The following is an 8,999-nucleotide window of genomic DNA, read 5'->3' on the forward strand; positions in this document are numbered from 1 at the left end:
AAAGCAATAGTTCTATAAAATTCATCTACCACTCGTCATTGTCACCTGTTAGTAAATAGTTAGATGACTAAGAAATTTATAGTTCAGCCAGGATGGAGTGGCAAGAGGTGAAGACTTCCAGAAAGTGTAGAAAGAGGCTGTTAAAAACTTTCCTTTTCACATTACTTTATGATGTAATAAATGGTAACGTTATTTCTTTCTGAAGCATCTCCTTCAGATGCTACATGATGTCACAGGAATCTGCAGTAGTGTGAAGCAGAAGTCACCGTTTGGTCTCTGCTCACAGCGCACATTTAAAGGGGACAAATAAGCAGTGAAGTAAAAATAGCAGCTGTGCTGAGATCTGTCTGATCTCAGCACAGCTGATTATCAAAATCATCTTATTATGTGGAAAACCAACCGGTTTAACTGTTCAACTTTAATTGTTGAGACGTTCTATTTGCATTATTTATTTTCTTTCTTTATTGCAGTTTAGGAGACCTGTGAGACAGCTTTTTAAAGCTCTTTAAAGATTGTCTGTCATGTCAGCTGTTAATTGTTATAGAAACACTCAGTAAAACTGTATGAATTGACATTGATTTTACGATACACTTTATCCTCAGTCAATGAGCTGGAAGAATGGTTTTGACTTTTCTGAGGTATTTGAGTTAGGTGGACAAAATTTAGTTGTCATGAATTGCTGTGCGGCAGGCGGGAGTTGGACCCAAAATGCAGGACTCAGACTCGAGGGAATGAACTCAAAACACAGCTTTATTTGCCGGTAGAACAAACATACAAACTAAACTAAACTGGGAAACCACAAACTAAGAACTCACAGCGAGACACAGGGAGATCCACACACAGCATGAGGGACGACGCGACACTGACTCAGAGAAACACAGGGTTTAAATACACTGGGGAGTAACGAGGGGAATGAGACACAGAAGGAGGGCACAGCTGGGAGAAATCAGGACTGACGAGACAAGCAAAGCAGGACACATTCACATAAGAAACGGACCTTCAAAGTAAAACAGGAAGGATCACACAGAGACGCGAACTTGACAGTGGAGACAGCAACTAAGAAACACAGAGACATAACCTATAAGGCAGAGGACTCTAAGAACCGAGAGACACAGAGGGGAACTCAAATATGCAGACACAGACTTACACAGAACAGAGGGGACACAGAGCAACATGAAGGGCAAGGGATCGAAACTAGAAACCATAGAATAACTCACACAAGTACAATAATACAAACATCACACAAAGAACTAAAAACGCTGGGTCAGGAGACCCAGGACCGTGACAGTACCCCCCCCTCAAGGGCTGGCTCCAGACAGCCCAAACACGGAAAAACCAAACCAAACAGAAAACAACCCAGGGCGGGCGGCGGGGGCCCAGGACGGAGGGCTCGGAACAGAAAACAAAAGAAGAGCACAGCAAAACACCGGAGCCCAAGAAAACAACCCAAACAGAGCAGTTCAGGGGGCCAACCATGCGGAAGGCAACGGCGGAGACGCGGAAACAGTTCAGGGGGCCGGCCGCGCGCAAGGCAACGGCGGCGACGCGGAAACAGTTCAGGGGGCCGGCCGCGCGCAAGGCAACGGCGGCGACGCGGAAACAGTTCAGGGGGCCGGCCGCGCGCAAGGCAACGGCGGCGACGCGGAAACAGTTCAGGGGGCCGGCCGCGCGCAAGGCAACGGCGCGGAAACAGTTCAGGAGGCCGGCCGCGCGGAAGGCAGCGGCGGCGGCGAGGGGGACGACAGAGCAGTTCAGGAGGCCGGCCGCGCGGAAGGCAGCGGCGGCGGCGAGGGGGACGACAGAGCAGTTCAGGAGGCCGGCCGTGCGGAAGGCAGCGGCGGCTCTCCAGTGTCAGGCGTACTAGCCGAGGCTTGGAGGGCACAGAACCAAGCGACGCTGAAGCAGAGGCCGGCCCAGGCGACGCTGAAGCAGAGGCCGGCCCAGGCGACGCTGAAGCAGAGGCCGGCCCAGGCGTAGCAGAAGCACAGGCAGAAGCCGGACCAGGCGATGCTGAAGCCGGAGCCGGACCAGGCGTGGGCGATGCTGAAGCCGGAGCCGAGACACGGAGGCTGCAGCTGGCGTGGATGAAGACACGGAGGCTGCAGCTGGCGTGGATGAAGACACGGAGGCTGCAGCTGGCGTGGATGAAGACACGGAGGCTGCAGCTGGCGTGGATGAAGACACGGAGGCTGCAGCTGGCGAAGCACAGGCTGGAGCTGCAGCAGGCGAAGCACAGGCTGGAGCTGCAGCAGGCGAAGCACAGGCTGGAGCTGCAGCAGGCGAGGATGAGGCTGCCGGTGGAGCAGCTGGTGGCTGAACGGGCCCCTCGGACCCTCCAGCGGAGACGGGAGGCTGAACGGGCCCCTCGGACCCTCCAGCGGAGGCCAAAACAAAGCCAACAGGCATGAAGTCCTTTGGCTGACATGAGGACAACTGGCGCTGCACTGAGCACTGACTCTGCCCAGGCAATGCGAACATGGTGCAGTTCTTAGGGGGCTGCTTAAACTTCAGGGGTCCAGAATCAGCTGGGGACTGAGACCTAGCCTCTGGGGAAGCCCTGGAGTGGCAAACTGTGCCAACGGCGGCTAAACCATGAAAAGTACCCTGAGTAGAAATCAAGTTACCTCCCTGCATGGAGTGAATGAGCAAAACTGGCGACACAGGAGACTGAGCAGAGAGTGGCTGCTGGGCAGCTAACTGAGCTACTGGAGACACGGGTGAGAGTGGGAGCTGAGCTACTGGAGACACGGGTGAGAGTGGGAGCTGAGCTACTGATGGTGGTGAAGTAGATGACTGCACGGGAGACTGAACTAGAGGTGGTAGTGATAGTTGGGGGGAAGTGGAGCTGGTGATTGAGTGGATGACCGTGCTAAGGGAGGCTGCACTGGGGACACTGGAGGCTGCACTGGGGACACTGGAGGCTGCACTGGGGACACTGGAGGCTGCACTGGGGACACTGGAGGCTGCCGGAGACTGCGCTAGAGACTGCAGTGACGGTTGTAGTGGAGGTGTAACGGGTGGAGGAGTGGCTGAAGTGGCTGCGGGTCGGGCGGCTAGTGGCTCAGCTACAGAGTGTATTAACGGCAGGGCTATGGGTTGAATGTCTGACTGAGTAGCAGCCTGAATGGCTGGGTGTAGTGATGGTGGTGGTGGAAGGGAAACAGGTGGTAGTGTGGATGATGGAACTAAGGGCGACTGAGTGGCAGACCGAACTGATGACTGAAGCGATGGTAGAGGTGAAAATGGAGCGCGTAGTGGAGTTAATGGCTGTGCTAGCGGGGACACAGGAGACGCAGCTTGTAGCTGGGCAGCTAAGAGAGCTTCAGGAGGCTGGGCAGCTGATAAACTGTTCACATTACCATCCGTAGCACAAAACACAACCCCTGAACGAATAGTCCCACGGTTCGACACAGAAAAAGAGTCCTTACTCACCACAGCCGGCGATGTACAAGTCTGAATGTCCGGCTGTGGGGTGGCGCGCTGGCGGCGTGATCGTCGTTTCTTTTTTGATGATGGCTCTGACGGGCCGAGTAGCTCCACATCCGGCCCTTCAGGCAGGTGGGCAGTAGCAGCTGGGGGATGAAGGTGGAGCTCATTTTGGATTAAATCCTGTTCGAGTGGGTGGAGCGCACTGAGTAGCCAGGGAAGACCAGAGATTAAACGCTGTAGTTTGGTTTCCACAGCACGGCGAAATTCCTTCCCCTCATGTTCGAGCCACAGATGCAGGAGTCTTTCCACGGAGTAGATTATGTCCAGACGCAGTTCTTCTGGTGGGTTGAGTGCTGCTGGGTCCATATCTGGTCGCGTCGTACTGTCATGAATCGCTGTGCGGCAGGCGGGAGTTGGACCCAAAATGCAGGACTCACAGACTCGAGGGAATGAACTCAAAACACAGCTTTATTTGCCGGTAGAACAAACATACAAACTAAACTAAACTGGGAAACCACAAACTAAGAACTCACAGCGAGACACAGGGAGATCCACACACAGCATGAGGGACAACGCGACACTGACTCAGAGAAACACAGGGTTTAAATACACTGGGGAGTAACGAGGGGAATGAGACACAGAAGGAGGGCACAGCTGGGAGAAATCAGGACTGACGAGACAAGCAAAGCAGGACACATTCACATAAGAAACGGACCTTCAAAGTAAAACAGGAAGGATCACACAGAGACGCGAACTTGACAGTGGAGACAGCAACTAAGAAACACAGAGACATAACCTATAAGGCAGAGGACTCTAAGAACCGAGAGACACAGAGGGGAACTCAAATATGCAGACACAGACTTACACAGAACAGAGGGGACACAGAGCAACATGAAGGGCAAGGGATCGAAACTAGAAACCATAGAATAACTCACACAAGTACAATAATACAAACATCACACAAAGAACTAAAAACGCTGGGTCAGGAGACCCAGGACCGTGACATTAGTGTCATTCTGGTCCTTCAACTGGCTCTCATTCTCTGTAATTGTGAATGTATATGAATTAAATTTGTGTGTATCTCGTATTTTTACTTTTTACATTATAAATGCTATTACCTAGTCATAGAAGAATGATGGCGTGAAAGTAAACATTTTTCCACCAAAATTTTATTTCAATTCAGATGATCAAACATCTGATCTGTGCTGCATCTTCTAGGGGTTTCAGCAGCAGCAGCCACAATCACTAAAAGCATCATTTTTTGTTGCAGTGCTACAGGTGGGCAGTATGCAGGTATTTAAAGCCTTAAAGGGAGAGGTATTCACTATGCACTTTTTACATTTATGACCTAGCATATTTCCTTTTGCATAGCCTACCATGCAGCACCATTTGTTATCCTTATCACATGAAAGATGACTGCTATATGCTGGTCTAAAAATGAAATGATACCAGTATGCACTCTTCACACCAGTGATTTCAAAATCCACATCACACTGTGAAAAATGAATTTCGAAGCCACAGATCAATCATCGCACCCATCTTTATTTGAATTTTTGCAGTCAGAATTTGTCTTCCTGGTTAGTAGAGTTGGATGTCTCCGGTCTCGAGACCACTTTTATGTGGTCTTGGTCTTATCTTGGTCTCGACGGACTTTGGTCTTGGTCTTGTCTTGGTTTCGCTGTCTCGGTCTTGCTGTCTCCGATCGACATAGTGGTTGGGAGATTTGAAGTCAACAGTATCCATGTCACACAACGTAACGTTCGATAATGTGTCATGAGCAAAAGCAAAAGCTCTAAGAGCCGTGCTTAGAGAGTGCTTTGTAGTGAATCAGCTGCTGCTCAGCTCTCACATAGTGGCTCAGCTATGCTCCAATTCCTCCATATTGTGGCCAATCACATGCAAGGATATAGGATAATATCATTATGTGAAAAACAGAGAGGGTGAGAGATGCGACAGTTAAGTGGAGCATGCGTCTGTCCTCTCAGTAAGTGAGTGAGACAGTACACAGCGATGAGGAGGGCTGTGTGAGTGCATCGCAAAAACATATAAATATGCCTGACTAGGGATGGGTATTGATAAGATTCTCACGATTCCGATTCCATTTTCGATTCTGTTTAACGATTCGATTCTTTATCGATTCTCTTATCGATTCTTATTTTTAAAAAAGGAGAACACTAAGGTTGATTAGCTTAGAACTTTGTTTGATATCTTCTCTTTGAACAAGACAGACATTTAGGAGTAACATGGCCTTACAAACCCAACAGTGAGATCTTAAGAGATCCACAGCCTATGGCTCTTCGATGGGGTGTCACAGGGTCCCCAGGAAACAAAAGTTGTAAATGTAAAATAATAAAATAAATATTCTTCTGTAGCAATAACAAAGTATAACATAAATTATTCTGTAGCAATTAACACAAGAATATCCAGTAATGTCCCTGCCTACAATTAAACACATTCACTTACTGAAAATCGGGGGCATCTGCTCTGGCAAATGGGTGCAAGCCTTTTACCACAAACTTAGTCACTGCTCGGTGACATTCGTCTATCTTGGCCTGAAAGGAAATGCTACCGGTAGACTGCAGCGAGAACTGCCAGCATCTGAGCCAGCCAGACTCTGTCTCTCTCACCATGGTCACCTAAATGCACAGTAATGGCAGGTTTTGTAATAAGGCAGATCGCGCTAACATAATATGCACTGTTAGTTGATTATTTACCTGCCGCATTAACGGCAGAGGACATGCAGACGTTACCGCTGCTGCTAGGTTGAGATTCACGAGTCCGGAGCGGAATTAAAAACATGACATTCATTTAAGGTTATCGCGTGTTTTGTGAGCAAATGCTTTTGCATACTCGTAGTGTTTCCTCCCTTAAATGAAATATCTACTTTTCAAGTATTGCAAGTTGCCCTGTTGTCATCCGTTCTCGTAAAGTATAACCAAACTTTTGAGTGTTTGAGCCGCTTAGGCGCCGTGTTTCCTGCCAGGTAAATGACGCTCCGCAACGTGGTGACGTCATTCGGGGCGACTGGAATCAATAAGGGAATCGTTTGCAAAAATGCCAAACAATTCCAAGGAATTGAAACAGTGGGAACCGGTTCTCAACAAGAACCGGGTTTCGATACCCATCCCTATGCCTGACACCCATAAACGAAGCAGCATCTGGCTGCAGTTGAAAGACTTTTTTGTCTCGGTCTCGTCTTGACTTTATCTTGTTCTGTCTTGGTCTTGGTTTAGGTGGTCTTGACTACAAGTGTACTTTTTGAAAATGAGTTTAGAAAAAGACATCCCATTTGAATTTGTTTGAAAATGAAAAGCACATTTGTCCTCCCTGAACACTCTACAAACCCATTAGACAACCTGCACATTCAACCTATCTCTGTACTAACCCTACTTGTGTGTTCTAGAAAGTTCTGAATCAATGCCCATTGTTACACAGGTAAGTTGCGGTCTGTTGCAACTGTTCTGTGACCAATTTTTGTGACTGGACTTACCCTTCTCTCCTCGGTGCTGATGCCAGCAGCCTCAGGAAATCCTGTGAAGAAAGATTAATGGAATCAAGAAATTTCTGTGTGGAAGAGAAATCAGTTTGGAGGAAAACCTCTTCTTGGAATTGTGGCGAATTTAGTTTTGACATATTGCAATATGTGTCTGCAATAAACTGACTTAACTTTGAATTTATATGTCCTATGCTTGTGTCCATGCTTGGTTTAAGACAAGAATGATTTGCTGTAAGGCATCAGCTCTTACCACAGCACAACTGCATTGCCCTGCATTGCAAACAGGAACACATGTTGGTTTGTCCAGACTCACTGTCCAGAGGGGAAAACTAAATAAAGCCATAAAAATTTTGCCCATGCCATTAAGCTCCTGGTGCACAGATTTTATACTAATGATAATGCCAGAAGACATTTCGAGTGTTGGTACAGCAGAGCTCCCCACTTTTTGATGTTCACGTGCTCCGCCACTTTGTGATTGAGCTGCTGTGGTTCATAATGCTTAACTCTATAATAACACCACTTGCAGTAAATTGTGGGGGAAGAAATTTACAGAAACTGTTTATGTATATGCATACACATGCACACTGCCTTTGCAGGCATTCTGAAAACCTGGCATGGCGCTATAACAGGATGCAACAAGTCAGTTCTTGAAGTTTTTGTGGGTTAAGGTGACTGTTGGGTCTGTGTTTCCACAAACCCCGCTAATTCTAGAGACTTATTCATCATGAAGAAAACAAGACAGTCGATCGATCGATTATTTGCGCAAGGGAGGCCTCGTCTGTGTCCACCACGAAAAATGACCCCCAGATCTGACCTCCTCCTGCTACCTTTTATTGAGAGACAGTTCACACAAAACACGTCAGAACAAAGCCACGCCCCCTTGGTTCTAAGACAAAGCATTTTATGTATATGTGTGACCTCCTGCTGACCAAAGGGTCGTAAACCCAGGAAGCTTACATCAAAAGAAACAGATCTTTCAGATAGGATGTATCTACAATAAAACCTCCCCCAGCACAGAGTGGTTGGGGAGGTGGTCAGGATCAAAGGAATGGCTTTGATCCTGCTGCTTGAACTAAGACTGTACAAATTTAAGAAACACAATGGCAACATTCAACAATTAGACTTAACAGTGACCTTGACATTTTGTGGCTGAATTGCTATCGTTGCCAATCACTTGGGAACACTGTGTCCACCACATTAATTTAACTGAACTAGAAATCATATAAATAAATATGACAATAAAAACTGACAAGATACCAACCTGCAGAAGTCTATTACACAGAGCACCAGGAACAGGGCCAGATATAGAATTACCCCTATTTATTAGCGTTGTTTCTGGGGTATACCAGAAAACCAGGATTCATACCTAGAAACTTTACCAAATAATCAACAATGTGGTTTGTTTTTATTGTTTATATCTCATATTTCCTCTAAGGCAAAAATACAAATGTCAGTGTCACCATGTTTAAAGCCAGTTTTATCAGTAGAAGAGATGTGCCATTCTTTGTATAAAAACTGTAAAAAGTACCTACATGTAGGCCGAAAAGTCAGGCAGTAAAAACCCCCACAAACCTTTAATGACTGTTAACAAAATCCAGAATCATACAAATTAAAATAGAAAATCTAAGCAGAGCAAAAAGAACACAAGTAACTAAGTGTATACTAACCGAGCTACATATCACAGAATGATTAGTGAAGGCAAAGACAGGAAGTTGAGGCACAGGTGAGACATAATCAAGAGCAGATACCAAAGTAAAATAAGAAGTTAAAACAAAAAGACAAGCAAAATACAGACAAACCATGTGTTGACTTTACACATGGCGTATGCGTGTTAAAAACATTTTGGTGTGTGTTCAAGAACATTCTAAACAGTTTCTGTTATTTGGCAGTTGTGTTGTTTTCAATTTTTTAAATTAACTGACCAAAAGAGGAAGATTAGCCGATTAACTGTTCAGTCTGTCAGCTCTTGACATAAAGGACAGGGAAATGTGATTGGCTATTTGCTCTTCAGTGCAATAAAAAGGGAAGTGACAAAGGGAGTGAAAAAAGGCTCAGTGCAAGTTTTAACAGCTGA

Source organism: Maylandia zebra, linkage group LG13, assembly GCF_041146795.1.
Source record: "Maylandia zebra isolate NMK-2024a linkage group LG13, Mzebra_GT3a, whole genome shotgun sequence".
Lineage (NCBI taxonomy): Eukaryota > Metazoa > Chordata > Actinopteri > Cichliformes > Cichlidae > Maylandia > Maylandia zebra.